The following is an 18,303-nucleotide window of genomic DNA, read 5'->3' on the forward strand; positions in this document are numbered from 1 at the left end:
ACACACACACACAAGCGCAGCTCATACAGCACATGACCACAGTCTCCAGCTGCCAGTACCAGACTGTGGGGGGCAGTCTGGCCATGGGAGCCAGAGACTGTGGTCTTGTGTTGTATGAGCTACGTTTGTGTGTGTGTGTGTGTGTGTGTGTGTGTGTGTGTGTGTGAGAGAGAGAGAGAGAGAGAGAGAGAGAGAGAGAGAGAGAGAGAGAGAGAGTATGTTATTTCAGAAGAAGGTATTCTGACTGGAAGCTTATGTGTATAGTAGTAGTCTTTTTTGTTGTGCCTGTCTGTGGCTCAACATCTCCATTATATGGTGAGAAGCAATCTATCCTTCTCATATTATTGTCATAGAGAGGGGAGAAGAGGAGATGGACAGAGGGGTGAAAGGAAATGGACACAGAAAATGGGAAGGAGTAGATGGATAGCTTGAGGGGGCAGGAGGGGATGGAGAGAGGTAGGAGGAGAAGATACACAGACAAAGGGAAGAGGAGGAGGAAATGGAGGACTGTGAGAGGGGAAGAGAGAGGGGGCAGGAGGAGATGGAGAGAGAGTGGGGGGGGGGGGGGGAGAAGATGAATATGGAGAGTGGGAGGAAGTGATGGACTGAGAGACAGGGAAGGAGGAGGAGATAGACAAAGAAAGGGGGAGGGAGAAATGGACAGAGACAGGGGAGAGAAGGAGATTAGGATGTATATCCAGGTCCCATACATATTAGGAGCATGTGCTTTCTCTTTTCTTTCTTCACCATTTAAGCAGACTGTCCCTCATCAAAGTGTGACAAGGTGCAGCTACTCAAGAACTAAACTTGCATTTACGATAGGCACTTAGGAGTGAAAAAGGCTTTGAGATTAAATCAGCTGTGTCTTTTTCAAAAGAGTATTTGCAGCATTCACTTTAAGCGACGTAGGATAAACCTGAATCTGCGTAGGTGGGAGGGGATTTGAACGATGCTTCTCTAGAAATACGATTCCAGCAGAGCCTTTTGACCACCAGGTTCAAATCTGGCGCTGTCAATGCAAGAAAGATTATAGAAATGTTTCCATATGTAATGGATTAGGAAGGTCAAATAAGTGTGAAACGTATAATGTTCATTCTATTATTACCCACTTCTCACATACTTTGTTCAATATGAGCACTGCAGACGTCGACGATATGCCATGGAGCGCCAGATTTGCACCCTGTGGCCAAAATTTGAATTAATTTTTTCCCCGCGTAAATCAGTTGCGCATTAATGCAGTACATATCTACCAAGTTTTGTTGCCGTTTGATAATTACAGTCCACGCTGCAGCTGCATTTTAATTACAAACATCCGATATGACTGTCTCTGTAAATATTTCTGTTTGTTACTGATAAGGGAAACTAGTCACTTACAAAGCTCTTAACGTTAGTGAACGTTTTTGGATTCGGCTGTTAGATGCTGGGCGCTTGTTAATACTAAAATGCTGCTGAGACCCACGGGCTGCTTCATTCAGGCGGCACGGGGCCCACCGCCGCAGTTTGACGACCACTGGTCTAGATTATAATGTTTGCAAGTGAACTGATTCTACTTGTAGAGAAACGGGAGGAAGATGTGAGGGAAACAGGAAGGATGAGATAAAACAAAGCTTCATTGTTTGGCTTTTAATGAATTCCGTACACTGCTGTTTAGCAATAACTCAGTCTGCCGCCGGCTTCAGGTTCGGCTCGGTGACGTTCCTGCAGGAGGCGACGGGGCAGCAGGGCGTGGTGAAGCACCAGATCGTGGTCGGGAAGCACTCCTCCCCAGGGTAGCAGGGGTTGTCAGCGCACGCGTCTCCACACTGCAACACACACACGGGGGAGCCCATAGAGTGTGGCTCAGCTACTGGCTGGCTAGCAGAGTCAACTACGGCCAGTTGCCGTGTCAAGGACACAAAGGCTGGAAAAGTATTCTATTCAGAATTTCACATGTTACAACCATCCCGATAATAAGAAGGGACATATGAACAGTTTGGGCCACATGGAACTGATCCTCCACCAATGCTGATGATCAACTCCTGAACCTCCCCCATTTCCTAACCCAACAGCTTGACAGCCAAAAATCCCTTGTCCCTCTTGACCTAGAGAAAGCATGCAACAGCATATGGCATTCTGATCTAATTTTCAAACTCCAGATTTAATGCACTTGCAGTCAACTGTGTCCGCCTTATTGCATTCTTCCTCTCTAGTCGCCCAACCTATGTCATTCTTAACAACACCAATTCCTGTACCTCCCACTATTGTGTAATAGTGCCCCAAGGTTCGATTCTCTCCCCTCTCCTTCACGTCATATGCACTGATGATAAGCCCAAACCACCTCCCCCTGTCCTCCTTCAGTATGCTGATTACACCACTTCCTGCACCATCTGTCCTACGCTCAAGAAATCCCAACGATCTCTCCAAATCCAACTCAATCAGCTTACCTCCTGGTGTAACCAAAGGCTCCTTAAGATTAACTCCTCCAAAACCCAGGCAAGAATTATAGGACACACCACCCACACCTTCCGCCCCATGTCTTCTATCTCACCATTTACGACTGTCCCATCCAGCTAATTAACACACTAAAGTACTTTGGACTAACCTTTGACCAGCAGCTAACATGGGAACCTCAACTATTACCCATTCAACAGAAAGCCAATAATAGAATAAAACTGCTAGAACTACCAACTGAGTGAACATGGGAACTAGGTCCCTCCACTGTTGTTCACACATAAAAATCCCTGGTCCGCACCATCCTTTGCTATGCAAATGTTGGATGGATATCCGCCCCCCACCCCCACCCCCAAAGTTCCATATGTCCTTCCAGATCCTCGAACACCATGCCTCCCCACTCGCTTTCTGCATCTGCTTACCTTCCCTATCAAAATTCCCACCTCTCCTCACTCACACTAAACACCTCCAAACAACCTTCACCACCTGCAAACTCGACTCCAACAGTCCTATCGTGTCCCCTCTCATTGCCAATCCTAGCGTGATGCCGCATCTCTACCTACACATCCCATCAACCTTCCATCTGCCCACACTCCACCTTTTCCAAAGAAATTTCTACTGTTTCCCTCTCACGACGACCACCGCCCTGAGGTATACCCATCCTACCAGCTCTGAATCCGCCGCACCCTATCCACCCCGCCAAGGGTTCCCTCTCCCCGTTCCACACCACCTCCTTTATTCCTTCTCTGTAGTCCCCCACACCCTTTTCCTTTGGAATTTTTTGATCCAAATACCACTGTCCTATCACCATCCATACCAACATTTCTTTTCATTAACGATCTACCTTCCGAAGGGAGGTCTTTTTCCAGTGTTAGTGAAAGTGTAGTGCTCTGTTTTTAATGGTCAGTGTCTCTTCTGACGTGTACAGTGTTTTTCCGAGTATTTAGTGTTCTTCAAGTGTTTTTCTAGTGTTTATAACTGCGCTATTTGTTCAATTTCTTATAACTGTTTTTAAATTACTAATGAAGACAGCATTATTTCTTGCATTCTCCCACTAACATCTCCATTTGAAATAATTTTAAATTTGTGATAAGCATGTCTCTAAGCCAGAGAATAATGTCTACTGGCTGTTTAAGTTAAAGAATAATGTCTACAGGCTCAAGAGCGGGTTGACTGTACCGCTGCCAGCTCGCCACCGATCCACATGGGACTACAGGGGATTAAATAGCAATAACGGAAAAGAAAGATTTAAGACAAGTTCACTGTCACCACTGATGTTTATTTTTTCATTGAAAGGAGAGTGAGGGAATTAAAATACTGCTGTTGTTCTTAAAGGACAGAAAATTAGCTCAATGCCATTCATTAATGATGGAATAGTGATAGCCGAAAGTGAACAGGAATTGAGTTTTGTGCTAGACAGGTGCTAACTGTGGGTTTAGAGAGGCACATGAGTGAGAAGAAAAGCTTTATATGTGAACGTGCTCGAGCAATAATGTTACAGTCTGGAAAGAGAATCTGGAAGTGGAATGTACATTTTGATACCTGAGAAGCAGAACAGATAAACATGTTACATAAACGCATGACGTAGAACTAAGGACAAAACCAAAAGGTCTTTTATAAGAATAAATGTTGACTAATGTCCAAGAATGTAAAAAGTCGTTCTTAGATTTGAATGTATTAAAATAAGTCTGAAATCCGTAACGAAACTTGCGAAACGAACTGCAATCGGCGCAAAGCATCAGAAAGTACTTGGCAAGCTCGCTGATGTAATTACAGTGACTTCCTCTAGAATTTAAACACATCAGGACACGAATCATTTGACGTGTTAAAGGGTGTTCGATGATACTATTACGGCTCGGCTGTTGTAAACCGTATATGTTCCATTGCACTCAGTTTTGATTGTAAAACGTTAACATTAGCAGAAAGTGAAATGGAAACTATAAATTCGGCCTCTTTTCTGGAGTTGTATGCAAAAAGGGAAGAACCAAAATTTAAATTTTTTGTTATTTGTTTTATTATGTGAATTCTGGTTTTAACAACAGTTATAGTTTGTTTAGATGTGCGGAACTGGCATGCAAGGTCACACATCTCGTGTTTGAGGACGGTCGAGCTTCAGAGATATGTTAATTTTGTACTAAGCATAGATACCTCGATTCTGATAACGTATAATGAGGATCAATAACTGTTGTAAGGTCGTACATACTTAGTGACCCCTCTTTCACAACACTTCTTCATCTTCGTAGTAAATTATATCCCATAGAAATTTTAGCTATATATTGCTCTCTGGAAGTTGTTCTACACTGTACATCCGTTTCTCAAATCTTGAACAAATTCATACTTTTGTCAGAACCATTATTTATAGATGCCAAAAACGTTAATTTACAAGTAGTTCAATATTAGCAATGAAGTTTCAAAGAAGCACTTTCTTTGTGGGACAGAAATTAACAAGGCCTGTAACTGCGGTACTACGAATAAGTAAGTCGTCTTCTGCGACGTCGTTCAAACAACGTTACGACTGAACTCTGTACAGTGTAAACGTGTTTACAGCTTCAGAAATAGTTCCGAAATGTGAATGTGGACAGGAGCCTTAGGTAACCCAGCGTTACAGATTTTGTATGAAAGAGCTTTTTCCGCTTTATTGCAAGGAGAAGCCCTGTTAAAACTCTACCTCATAAGCAAACGCTACCGATTCTGCAACATTCACAAGTTTAATGTGATCTTAAAAAATTATTGGCAGTGCAAAGTGTCAGAGCACGTCGTAAACGAACCATTCATACATGGCTATACAGTTTTGTGATACTACTATTGACTACTATTGTACTGAGTGAAAGAAAAATTCATTTATTTTTGTTCGAACGTTAACAGCTCAGAAATACTGTCAGTAGTTCGTCTACAGTGAGCGTTCAAAGAAACCACGTTATAAAAGAAATGAGTGCATCACATGAAAGTTTTCGTTGCTCAATGTTTTTACGATTTTCGTAAAGGCATAAGTCAGCAACAAAGACTCGAACAGCTTCGTTCAGCTCATCGTAAGCAAACATCTTCATAAAAGCCTGCTTACGATTAGTTTGCAAAATTTCATCAAGGTGGTCCATCCGCCAGTGACGAATTTCCTACTGGTCGAACAAAATATCTTGTTGTCTGAAGAGATCTGGTGTATGACGTTCCGTGCAGTGGCAATTCGAAGACTACAGTACATTAGATACTGCACTATGAAAGAAATCTCTTGTCAATACATTCCGAACAATCTAATTGAAGCTCAAAACAGGATCGTGTTAATTAGTGTAAGGAAATGCTCAAAAACAAATCCACCGATGAAATGCAATAACCAGTCATCAAAATTGTATTAAAAGACGAAATTTGGATATGCTCGTTCGAGATGGAAACTAAGTGGCAGTCAACTGTTTGGATGTACGTACTTGAAAAAAGACCAACGAAAACGGTTCATTCCTAGAAAATGATCACTAGTTTATTTGGCTGATGTGAACATGGCACGACCGCTGGCTTAGATCAGAGGTTCCGAGACGGCGGTTCGGCTTCCACCGGTGACACGCAAGGACATTTCAGGTGCCACACGTGCAAGTAAGCGCAAAACATACTGATAATAAGTAAAATATTCTCTCGCGTTACTTAATTTTTAAAGCAAAATCATAGTGAGAGAACTCACTCGCAAAAGTGGCATCTGTATAATGTTAAAGAAAATGGATTTAGCGCAGAATGTTTGTTTTGCACAACACACAGGACACAGGAAGGTCGGATTTCACGCTCCCCACCTCATCCTTCGTAAGTCTTCGCTGACTAGTCCAGGAATGATTCCTCTTGCTCCGACGAGGAGATATTTTGATTGGGTCTTGTCGGTGGTTATCCGAAAGTTTTCGTGCTGCTTGGCAGCTGCTGCCAACTTACATATTGCACGGATGTCTGGCGTTGGAGCAATCATTACGCGGTGAGCAGTTTATTGTTGTTACTGTCACTTTGTTGGGCGTTACCCTAAATAGCGTCGTCTGGAACAGCAAGCTGATTCTTGACTACTACAGCTGTGATGTGAAGCTTAACTTAATTGTGTTATTTGTACGTGACTGCGTTTTAAGTTATCCATGAAGCGACTTGTAAGCCAGGTAACTCCTTCTTTCTCCAAGTATGGAGTTAAAAACCTGAACCGACACCTAACCACAAGTATGATGAACGCTGTTTACAGTTTCCCTTTACAGCAAAGGGCGGCACAGAAACCAGTGATAATCTAATTCTTCAATGCATTGTACACTTAGAAACGTTTTCAAATTAAAACATGAAGCCTTCTTCATTAAAACATCACCAATTTTCTAGCAGTCTGAGTCAGCTGGTAAACCTTTTGACTTTTTTCAAAAGGAATCTTGGTTTTGTAAAAAATAATCCAAATCTGTGCGCGAATTTTATTAACACTGATACTAACGTGATAAAATCCGGATGTATAGTTTTAGAACTGCAAAAGAAGGAAAACATCACACAGCTGGTGAGTCTCTCTTACTGCACGCTGCTACTGATGTGGGGCCGCTCGGGATTAGCCGAGTGGACTCAGGCGCTGCAGTCATGGACTGTGCTGCTGATCTCGGCGGAGGTTCGGGTCCTCCCTCGGGCATGAGTGAGTGTGTGTGTGTGTGTGTGTGTGTGTGTGTGTGTGTGTTTGTCCTTAGGATAATTTAGGTTAAGTAGTGTGTAAGCTTAGGGACCGATGACCCTCGCAGTTAAGTCCCATAAGATTTCACACACATTTAAACTGATGTGGGGTGAGCAGTTTTGGCGGGAAAAACGGGGAAAGAAATAGAGAAAGTTTTTATCCAACAATACGGTAAAAAGGAGAACTGAAGACATGTCTTCAAATATAGAAGACTGCACTTACTTCTCTCTGCACGTAAGTACGACATGCGAACATGAACGACTATGTAAAAAAGGCTTCTATGAAACCTTATTACTTGTTTGCGTCACGTAGTAGTTGATCGACGTGGCACAAAAAGTGAATGTGTGTTGTCAACAGTGAGCAAGATAGTGAAAGTTATCACCCCTACAGCATTCCTCAAACCTGCGGCAGGTATCGTTCAACTTCAAGCTCGACCCCCCCCCCCCCTTCTCTACTCCGTCCCCCCCCCCTATCAAGTTTATTAAAAAGTGCTCAATTTAGAATCCCAAATTTCAAAAAAATGTCACGCAATACTTAGTGACAAAAAGTCTGGGAACCTCTCTTTACAGGACCGAAGAACAGTTAACGCTGAATGGTTTACAGCACTTTGTTCGCCAGAAACCATCAAGGAATTCAGGAAGGACGACGGAAAATGTCGCGTTGTTCTTCATCATAACAATGCTAGCTGTAACAGAATTTCAAAAGATGATTTGACGCAGAAAAACATCGCCCACATTCATCTGGTTTATTGGTTAACGACTTCTGTTTTGTTCCCTTGTGCCAAACGACAAATGCATGTATAATGTTTTTGATCACCTCAGCGACCTTTAGAATTCTTCCAAAAGACCCAACTGCAGAATGAAAAAAAATGAAGCAAGGCGAGTATAAATTTTAATGGTGAATGTGTTGAGAAACAATAAATCCATTTGCACCAAAAAACATTTTTCTTGCATGACCTGTAAAAACGTTAAAGACGGTGCTAGTACCCAACAGTTTGACGTCTCATAGAGTCGTTTCGTCAGAGTTATCCTGAAAAAGAATAAGTACGAATAAGGAATTTACACACGGAAATATTTTAGTGTGGATATTTCATAATATATTTTCCGGCTCAGTTTTTTGTTGTATTTTGCCATATGTTGCTTGATTTTCACTTTGTGTTTGATGATGATGCTGTTGTTTACGGGAAGGTGTCGTCGTTGAGTGACTGTAGGAGGATACAAGATGACTTGGACAGGATTTGTGATTAGTGTAAAGAATGGCAGCTAACTCTAAAAATGTAAATTAATACAGATGAATAGGAAAAAGAATCCCGTAATGTTTGAATAGTCCATAGCGTAGCGCTTGACACAGTCACGTCGATTAAGTATTTGGGCGTAACATTGCAGAGGGATATGAAGTGGGACAAGCATGTAATGGCAGTTGTGGGGAAGGCGGATAGTCGTCTTCGGTTCATTGGTAGAATTTTGGGAAGATGTAGTCCATCTGTACTGGAGACCGCTCATAAAACACTAACACGACCTATTCTTGAATACTGCTCGAGCGTTTGGGATCCCTATCAGGTCGGATTGAGGGAGGACATAGAAGCAATTCAGAGCCGGGCTGCTAGATTTGATACTTGTAGGTTTGATCATCACGCAGTATTACGGAATTGCTTCAGAAACTCGGGTGGGAGTCTCTGCAGAAAAGGAGGCGTTCTTTTCGTGAATCCTTGCTGAGGAAATTTAGAGAACCAACATTTGAGGCTGACTGCAGTGCAGTTTTACTGCCGCCAACTTATATTTCTCGGAAAGACCACAAAGATAAGATAAGAGAGATTAGGGCTTGTAAGAGGCATATAGGCAGTCATTTTTCCCTCGTTCTGTTTGGGAGTGGATCAGGGAGAGAAGATGCTAGTTGTAGTACGAGGTACCCTCCGCCACGCACCGTATGGTGGATTGCTAAGTATGTATGTAGATGTAGATGCAGATGTATGGCTCATTTATGTACTTTTATACGAAAGATCTGAAGACGATATGTTTTAAGCTTGTTATGAATATGTTATGAAATGAATGGCGATCAAGACGTTCTCAAGTACGACTTAGTGCAACCATTTCTCTGCAAATGTAAATTTCATTATTACCTTCTCTTCTTCTTCCTCTTCATAAGCGCTCGCAATGGACAACACCAGCAACAGCAAGGTCAGTTTCCTTATGAGATCCATCCTATATGGAAGACAGATGCTGAAATAAAAGATATCCACATACAATTTTCACGTTTACTGTACTTCTAGTATAACTTAAGGTAAATGAGAGACTGAGTAATAATAACTGTACTGTGCAAAAAGAAAAATAATTATGACACAAGCGTAACAAAGTCTGAAGATTTCCTGCTGCAGAACAATTTTCCACGTTATGTCGCAGCATCGTACCGCATTGCGAAATAAAATCACCATGTCGTGATGCCATTTCCATAATGTAAAATACCTTAGAACAACAATTTTTCGACACGTAGCTCTCACCTCTTTCTAATGTTACTCGTGTTTGTATTGCTTATGTAGCAAGTACCAAATTGAAATTATACTCTCTCAAATAATGTCTTACTGCTCCGTAACTCAGTGGTCCGCAGGTTTTGCTGCCATGCGGAGGATCCAGGCTCGATTTCCGGTACTGCCACGGAGTTTACCTTGGTGTGAGCATTGGTACCAGATGTAACAAGCCTCGAGACGCCAAACGAGGAGCTACCGGTACTTGAATGAGAAGTAGGGGTTCCAAGATCAAGAAACCGACAACGGCTGGGAGAGCGGTGTGCTCACCCCACGATCCTCCGTACCTCAACAATGACGTCATTGGCGGAGGATGACATGGCGGTCGATCGGCACCGATTTGCCTCCCCGGGCTAGAAGGCGGAGCATACAATGTTATCGTTGAGTAACAGAATGCGGGAGAGAAGAAACAGGAAGCGTTTGTAACGCGGTATTACAAAATGCTTCTAAATATTATTTGGTAAGTGTGGAGATAGAGAAAACAAAGGTAGAGGAATAGGATTGAGGCGATATTTTGCGTTAAGAGACACAATTTGCTAAATTTGATAATGGTTTACTATAACGTTAAATACTCGTATCGGATCACAAAATTAATATAAAACGATAATCATTTGGACAGGACACCACTTTCGTTTTCTGTGTACCCATGGAATCATTTGATTGGAAGCTTTGTTATATGCTGGGCTCAGTTAGTTTTTTAAGGTCGGTGTTAAGCATTTGTACCAAACGAAAACATGCATAATTCATCAAAATTACTGTCTTAAGTAAGGGAATTCCAAGTACAAAAACATGGAATTTGTTTGCAGTGCCAATGGACTAGCCAACTACAGAGGAACTGTGTCGAGTTGGTGGCCTAAGTTTCAATTATTTCACAATGGAATGCTCAATGTAGGTCCTAAACTACCTCCAGTTATGTTTGGTTTCGTAAATACGCACTTTCTTAAATTATTTTCTGCGGAAAGGGCTAGAGCGGGCTGTTGGAGATCTGGTCTCTTACAGGGTCCTGGTTCGCTCCAGCCAAGCACCAAGAAACAAGTCAGTAATGATACATTGAGGTTTCCATCCGAGAATAAATAGGGAAGAATTTGTCTGTAGTTTTTTTTTCTTTTTTGCACTTTTAATTCTTCACTCCAAAGACTAGAGAGGTCTGTTTTATAGGGGGTGATTGGTAACGTAGTTCAACTCTGATGCGGGTATACAAGCACCGAAATATAGGCAAGAGTTTGTGTGGCACTCGTGTCTTTCCAAAGTACTTGCCGTAAATGCGGAAGCATGAATTATGCAAACGTAATTACCAAAGGCGTCTAAAGGGACCATCCTGTTATTATTCTTTTCTTGGCTGCCAAAAGACAAACATGCTAACGCACGTCCCCATATCCCAAATGTCGTAGGTTCAGAGTTACTCCAGTCCAAGTTTGAGTCACTCAAGCTCCGTATCTGTAGTCATCATGATTTCCCGCCCCCCCCCCCTCCCCCCCTCCGCCCTTGCTATTATCAGCGCCTTTGGTCCCATAAAAAACTTCTTGAAGGGTCGAGGATTGTTGTCGGACTGGGATGTGCAGCAAGCAGGTACGGACTTGTTCACGCAGCAGGATACTTTATTTAAAGACAGTGGTGTCTTCACCGCGGCGAGTCGGTGAGATGACGGCGATTTTGCCTGATTGGCATATCGATTCTGGACTGTACGTCCTATGAACAGAAATTTTTTGATTGCCCGTTATAGATCCAGCCCAATATGCAGTCACTTTTCTTTTCAGCCAATTACCAGGCAGGCTCATTGCCGAGAAAAGAGTTCGTCATTTGGGAGTAAGTGGGAGGAATTTACCAGTTACAGAATTTACCTGATGTATAAGGAGAAATTTCCAAAAGCCACGATCACTTCTGAGACATTGCAACAATTTTCATTTATTAGTTTGTCAATGTTTCCTGTAATCCCAAATAAGTTTGAAATCTTGTGTGCGTACAGTGGTGTGCAAAATGTATGGCTGAAAGTAATTTTCGCATGATGTGTGCTTGCGAATAACGTAGCTCGATAAAATTTGGACCGTGCATAGAAAGAACTGTTACGACACAGTGCTAAAAGAAATACGTGATGAGACGAACTGAAATGACGCTTGCAAAGAGAGGCAATAATTATACTGAAGTCACCGCATTTCATGATGGTATTTAGGCCATTTGCAAAAGGCGGGACATGGTTCTCAGTAGAGTGAGTGATCGTTACGGAAGGCAACGTGGTCCCACGACGATCTCCTGCACCGACACTCTTGACAACTGTTGAATGGTCTCTGGTGCTTGTAGACATTTGCAATACGTCTCCCCAACGCAGTCAACGCGTGCTAGATGGGATTAAAGTCAGGAGAATGGGCAGGCCAGAACATTCGCCGAATATCCTCTCGTTTCATGGGCTGCCCCACCTGCGCAGTTCGAAGCGGTCTCGCATAGTCAACGTAAACATGAAGTCAGCGGTGAATGCACCCCAGAAAACAACGCTTATGGGGAAAGAGTACAGTACCACAATAACGTAGACCCATTAGTGTCCCGTGTTGAAAGATTTGGAGGTCTGTACGTTCTGCGGCATTATGCCCCCCCCTCCCCCCACCACCCTTACACTACGTCAGTAGACTACCATTCGATTATGTTCCTAGGTGCATTGCGTACCCTCACGTAGCGAGGTATGGAAATACACAGTGCGCCCAGGCACATGTCGAACATGATTGTGTTGGTAGCCCAGATGTTATAGTGTAGTGAGACTAATGTTGCTTGGGTGTACTGTCCTCCATATGTTCTGTACGCTCACGGGTCAACGATATCCTAACGCTGTCATACTTCCTCATTCCTCATGTGCGTCTGAGGGGTACATTCGATCCTGACTTCGTTTTAATGGAACTCATCGAAGAGCACAGGTGGAGGAGCCCTTGGAGCGCCAGGATATTGCAGGGAATGGACTGGCTCGCCTGTTCACCCAACTTACGTCCCACAGAGCTCGTGTGGAATGGAGTGGGGAGAAGTATTGCAGCACATCCGCATGTGCCAACGACTACCCAGTAGTTGTGAACCCGGCTAGCAGAGGAATGGAACTCCCTAGCACATAAACTTCTTACCAGCCCTGCGGCGAGCATGAGAGCACCTTGCAAAACATGCATTGCCATCTACGTATGACGACCACACACCCCCACCTCACTGAGAAACACGTTCCCGTCTTTATAATGTCCCCGTAATAATTGCCTTTGAACAAAAGTGTCATTTCTATTCGTCTCATAGCATATTTCTTTCACTAAGCGTCTTTACTATATTGTAGAAGTTCTTTCTATGTACCGTCAAAGTTTCATCGAGATATATTACTTGGCAGTGACAAATCATACGAAATTTAATTTTGTCTTTAAGTGTTGCGTACCACGGTTTTTTGAACATTGTCCACTGTACATGCGTGTGTATGTATGTATGTGTGTGTGTGTGTGTTTTGTGTATGCACCTGTGTGTGTCTGTGTGTGTGTGTTTTCCATGCACATCTGTGTGTGTGTGTGTGTGTGTGTGTGTGTTGTGTATGCACATGTGTGTGTGTGTCTTCCATGCACATGTGTGTGTGTGTGCGGGGGGGGGGGGGATGTGTGTGTGTGTGTGTGTGTGTGTGTGTGTGTGTGGGCGCGCGCGAGCGCTCGCACGCGGAAAAGATAATTTTCTAAAAATTGTTGCAAATTCATAATTTTAATTCAGTAAATAGTAACTGAAAATAGCGCAGGAGGTTCTAAAATATACGTGGCGCAAGTGAAAATAAACAACTTCGTACAGTGGATTTTGAAGGTCAATATTTGGCAACGACAAAATATACACACTCGAGAAAACGTGATGTATTAGACAAGCTATTCCTTCACATGGAAGTCAGAGACGGTAACTTGGACGTGAAAGAAAAAGAGACATGTTTAAAACTTTGTTAGCATTAATTTCCAAAACATGACAATACAGTCAGTCATCACAGGCGTGTGAATGGCTGGAAGAGTGTTAACCTGGCAGAAACCGGTACGTTATAGTGGACGGCGAATGATCAAAAGAATCAATGTCCGGTGTGCCACAAGTAAGCATTGTATGATAACTGGTGTGCACAATATATATATAAAAGATTCATCACACAGGGCTAAAAGCCAAATAAATGTTTCTGCTGACCATGCAGTTCTGTGGAGTAAAGTATTGCCGTTGGACGATATTAAAGATGCGACATCTAAGCGACTTACACATAACGGCAACGACTTACACGGAACGTCAGCCCACTACCGTTCTGGTTAAACGGAGGACAACTCCTACAGTAAAAAGAAAGAAGTCGCAGTACCTGTGTATATAATGGGTGTTAACTTCTGCAGCCATCCAAATCGGTTACTTCTTTTCAGGGTAGTGTCAACGAAGCGTTGTCAGCCGCGGCAGATGATTGGGCATCAGGCACTGTAGCTCGATGCATTCGGTCAAAGGGTTGGCTACTGGCTGTATAAAAAAAGGTGATTAAAGTGTTCAACGGTGAACTTGAAGGGGTGTCCTGTGACGTCCGCCCCGGCCAAATGGCAAAAACAATGAACATCAAAACGGAAAAAAGTCATCAGCGCCGTTCACTGGCCTGCGTAGGACTCTGGTACCGTTCCCAAATCTGGCAGCGATGGTTTTCTGGGCAGCAGAAGTGGAACGGGGTGCACTCAGCCTCGTGAAGCCAACTGAGGAGATACTTGACCGAGTAGTAGAGAATCAAGATCACGGAAGCTGTTAACGGCCTCACACACATCTATGCCACATACAATGACGCCACTGGCAAAGGATAATATGGCGGTCGGTCGGTACCGCTGGGCCCGTCAAGGCCTGAGGGCGGGATTTATATTTACGTTACGAAACGATATGATGAAGTGAGACAAGTACGAGAACTAAACAATAGAGAGGGGTGAATGGAAAAGTTGAGTTAGTTGCGAGAGTTCTGGTAATCAGCGTTTGTAAAGGAATCCGCATACGAGATGTTAATACGAGTACGGCTACCTCTGATCCTTATCATCTAGACATGACTCACTGCACAGAATGAATTCAGAGATGTGCTGCCAGGACTGTAATAGGTCAATACATCCTGAACGACGTTGTATTATAGATTCTCAGGAATGGAAAACGGGAATTTTCAGAAGAATGCTGACAGTTTTCTTGCAAAAAAATGTCAGAGAACAGGTATTTGGGAGAGACTGGGCAGTAATTGTGATGCCTGCGTCGTAAGAATTAAGTAAATAAGCAATCTAAGGAGCGAACCGATACGGATATAAATTTTTCCGCCGTTTCTTAAGAAAATGAAATAAAATAACAGTTTACCGATGCGACACAAAGGTAGTTAGAAAACGTGGTGGCACTTGATAAAATTGTTTTGTTGTCTAAGACACTTGAATCTTAATCAACATCTCTATTACCGTAAGTGATAAAAGAAAAAAAGAAAAACGTGAAAGTTATTCATTCTAGAAGGAGGTTGAAAAACAATCTTTCACGTGGTCATTTTACAACCGACTTGTAAATCCAAGTATCACGTCTTTGGACAAAAAACCTGGTAAAAGTCTTTGATGAATTTATAAATTCGAAACCACTAACGGCTCTTTTTTTAAAAAACATACAAAAACCAACTTGTAGTTCGTTGCTGCTGTATGTTATAAACATTCTCTTAAAAAGAAGTGTGCCTTAACAGAAACATGTAACTCTCTACGTGATCTACCATACTTTAAGTTTGGTGAAGAAATGCTCACAAATCGTCTTCATTACTTTACGACCTGGGTATGATGATAAGAGAGGAAGATAAACCCGTAGCTATCGGACTTTTTCTTAATCTAATTGCGCTGAAAACTGCACCTAAGCAAAACACATTTCGTATTTTATGCACACACAACACAAATATGAGGACACACCTAGCAATACATTACTCAACGTACAGTACCAGCACAGAATTACCCAGCACGTTATTGCACTGCCCGAGACTTACGCGTTCAGCTGAAAGTTGGAGCGACTTCGACAGCAACTGAATCGCTACCTCGTGAAATGGCGTAGTTTTTATACGTTTATAACTCTCCGTGTCTGCTGCGTTTCCTGGAAGCGGGAACACGCTTCCTGCGATTGGTTCAGAAGTCAGCCTATTCTAAGAACGCCTGCTTACATAAGCAGGGCCAGGTCGTTGAGATATCCTGCTGCATATAAAAAAAGAGGTCATCCGATAGCAAAACATTGCATGGACTGCACAGTTTTGCCGTTCTCGCTTCCCCCTCAGCTTGACCCCGGCACTGCGGAATTACCGACAGCTGATCAGGGATATTCCCCTCCATGAGACAGTGACACCAAACTTGTCGATATAAGACTCGAACTGCAGATGCCAGGCTCCAGTACTTGTAATGAAAGATATTTCAACTACCAATACTTGACTGGTGGTAGGGCGGTAATTGTAGGTTCACAATCACAGATCATCGGATTATGCTACGATATCCTGGGACAACATCTACATGTTTGCATAATGCTGGGTTAAGAAGTGGAATATAACGCTTGGTTTCTTAGAGAGGATTATTACAGCGAGTGACCAAAAGTTATAGGAAGGCTGATGTGTTATCCACTTGTTTTAATTTCATTTTTTAGTCTTTGTTTCCTCAGTAAATTGATGTAGTTTAATACGAGTTTTGCGTTTCAGCACACTGACATACACTATGTGATCAAAAGTATCCAGCCACCTGGCTGAAAATGGCTTGCAAGTTCGTTTCGCCCTAAATCGGTAATGCTGGAATTCAGTATATTTTTGGGGGTGTCCAGATACTTTGATCACATAGTGTAGATTGAATCACATCGTTATTTCTCGATGATAGTTACTACAAATTTTCGTGAAACTTAATCAAAATTTTTGTCGTAAACTACAAATTTCAGAAAAAGTGGTAATTCATGTACATTGTGTCGTTCCGAAATTATATTCAAGACTTGCAAACAGTCAGTTGTGGTGTTTTCTTCAAATTCATTTATCCCACCAGTTTTAAAGTTGTCATACTTTCTAGATACCTCTGTACATATCATCTAGCAGTACTTCTGGAGTGGCATTACTTTCGTTACTCTGTCTGTAGTTGCTATTCATCTTTTGAACCAAACAAATCATCAATGAAACCAACGATTGTTTCTACTTCAGTTGTCTCACTGTTGTGCATTAATGTCTCTTCTAATATTATGCACTTGAAACTCTCACCTTCTCCGTGACTGTCTTATTTCCCTTTTTTCATTTCGTAGTTTCGTCGTTTACAGAAGTATCTTACTTGAATAATTACCCCTTAATGTGCTTTGTGATTTAGTAAATGAGGCATCCATTCAAAAGAAAACTGAATTGTAGCGGAAAGTGCATACAACCTTCTGCCAAATTGAAAGCATTCCTTCTCTCATCTTTATTATATTCATAAAACTATTTCATTTAATTAACAGTGTAAGTAACTATGATAATGATTTCAAATCCTAAATAGAGATTCTGTAATAACTAACTAATTTATTAATACCATAGCCAGTCCATACGAGTAATCAATACTGTTTCAAACAGGTGGTTATTCTAACTGTAAATCATGGAATTCGGAACGCGTTGAGTTTTGTGACGGTGGAACGGTAACACGCCCTTAGTGGCGCAACTTTTGCCTGATTGTAACTAATCTGAAAGATCGCATCAAAGAAAGCGCTTTGTCTATCAATTTGGAAAAATGCGCACGCCGGAAAATTGTAGAGTAATTACCTAAGTAAACACTCTCATAGTGTCAAAACAGAGGATCGCTTGCTTTTACATACTGCACCACCTGAATTTAACCGAAACTGATTTATGTATGCCTCTTGTACTAATATTCACTCATAAAGATACATTATAGATGAGACAACAGCCGAATTCTGCAAGCCAAACAAACCCAGACGGATACTACGACCAAAGAACATAAAAACTGTGAAGTATGTTCTCGAATCTATCAAATTCCATTAATTAATCTTTTGATTTTACTGAAACAGTAGTTCATTATCCACTGAGTGTTATAGTGAACGTCTGGTGTTGTAACTCAATAGTGTTTGAATGGTAGACCTAGAGGATCTAATAAAATTGTAAGTTGTAAAGCCGCTGAAACTTGGAACTTCCTGGCAGATTAAAACTGTGTGCCCGACCGAGACTCGAAGTCGGGACTTTTGCCTTTCGCGGGCAAGTGCTCTACCATCTTTTTTTTATTTCATTTTGTTCTATATTGTTCGTTGACTTTGTTCGTGGCGGACGTCCGAGGACACTCGTTCAGGTTGTTCGTTCATCCGTTTACTCAGTTTTTTTATTACAGAGTCATCTGAGCTACCGAAGCACGACTCACCCCCGGTACTCACAGCTTTACTTCTGCCAGTATCTTGTCTCCTACCTTCCAAACTTTACAGAAGCTCTCCTGAGAACCAGGCTGTGAGTACGGGGCGTGAGTCGTGCTTCGGTAGCTCAGATGATTTTCTGTTCAGTGATGAACCGCATGGGTTTTCCACCAGCCTTTATCGACGTGATCCGGCGCCTGTACGGCACCGCCGAATCGTTGATTCGGGTTAATGGCCGTGTGGCGGAACCAGTGGCTGCCCACCTTCGACCCTACTCTATGCCATAAGCCTGGAGCCACTCATCGGGAGTCTGACGAGCCACCTTTCTGGTCTCACTTTGCGACAGCACAGTTTT

The sequence above is a fragment of the Schistocerca gregaria genome, chromosome 5 (genome assembly GCF_023897955.1).
Source record: "Schistocerca gregaria isolate iqSchGreg1 chromosome 5, iqSchGreg1.2, whole genome shotgun sequence".
NCBI classification, from domain to species: domain Eukaryota; kingdom Metazoa; phylum Arthropoda; class Insecta; order Orthoptera; family Acrididae; genus Schistocerca; species Schistocerca gregaria.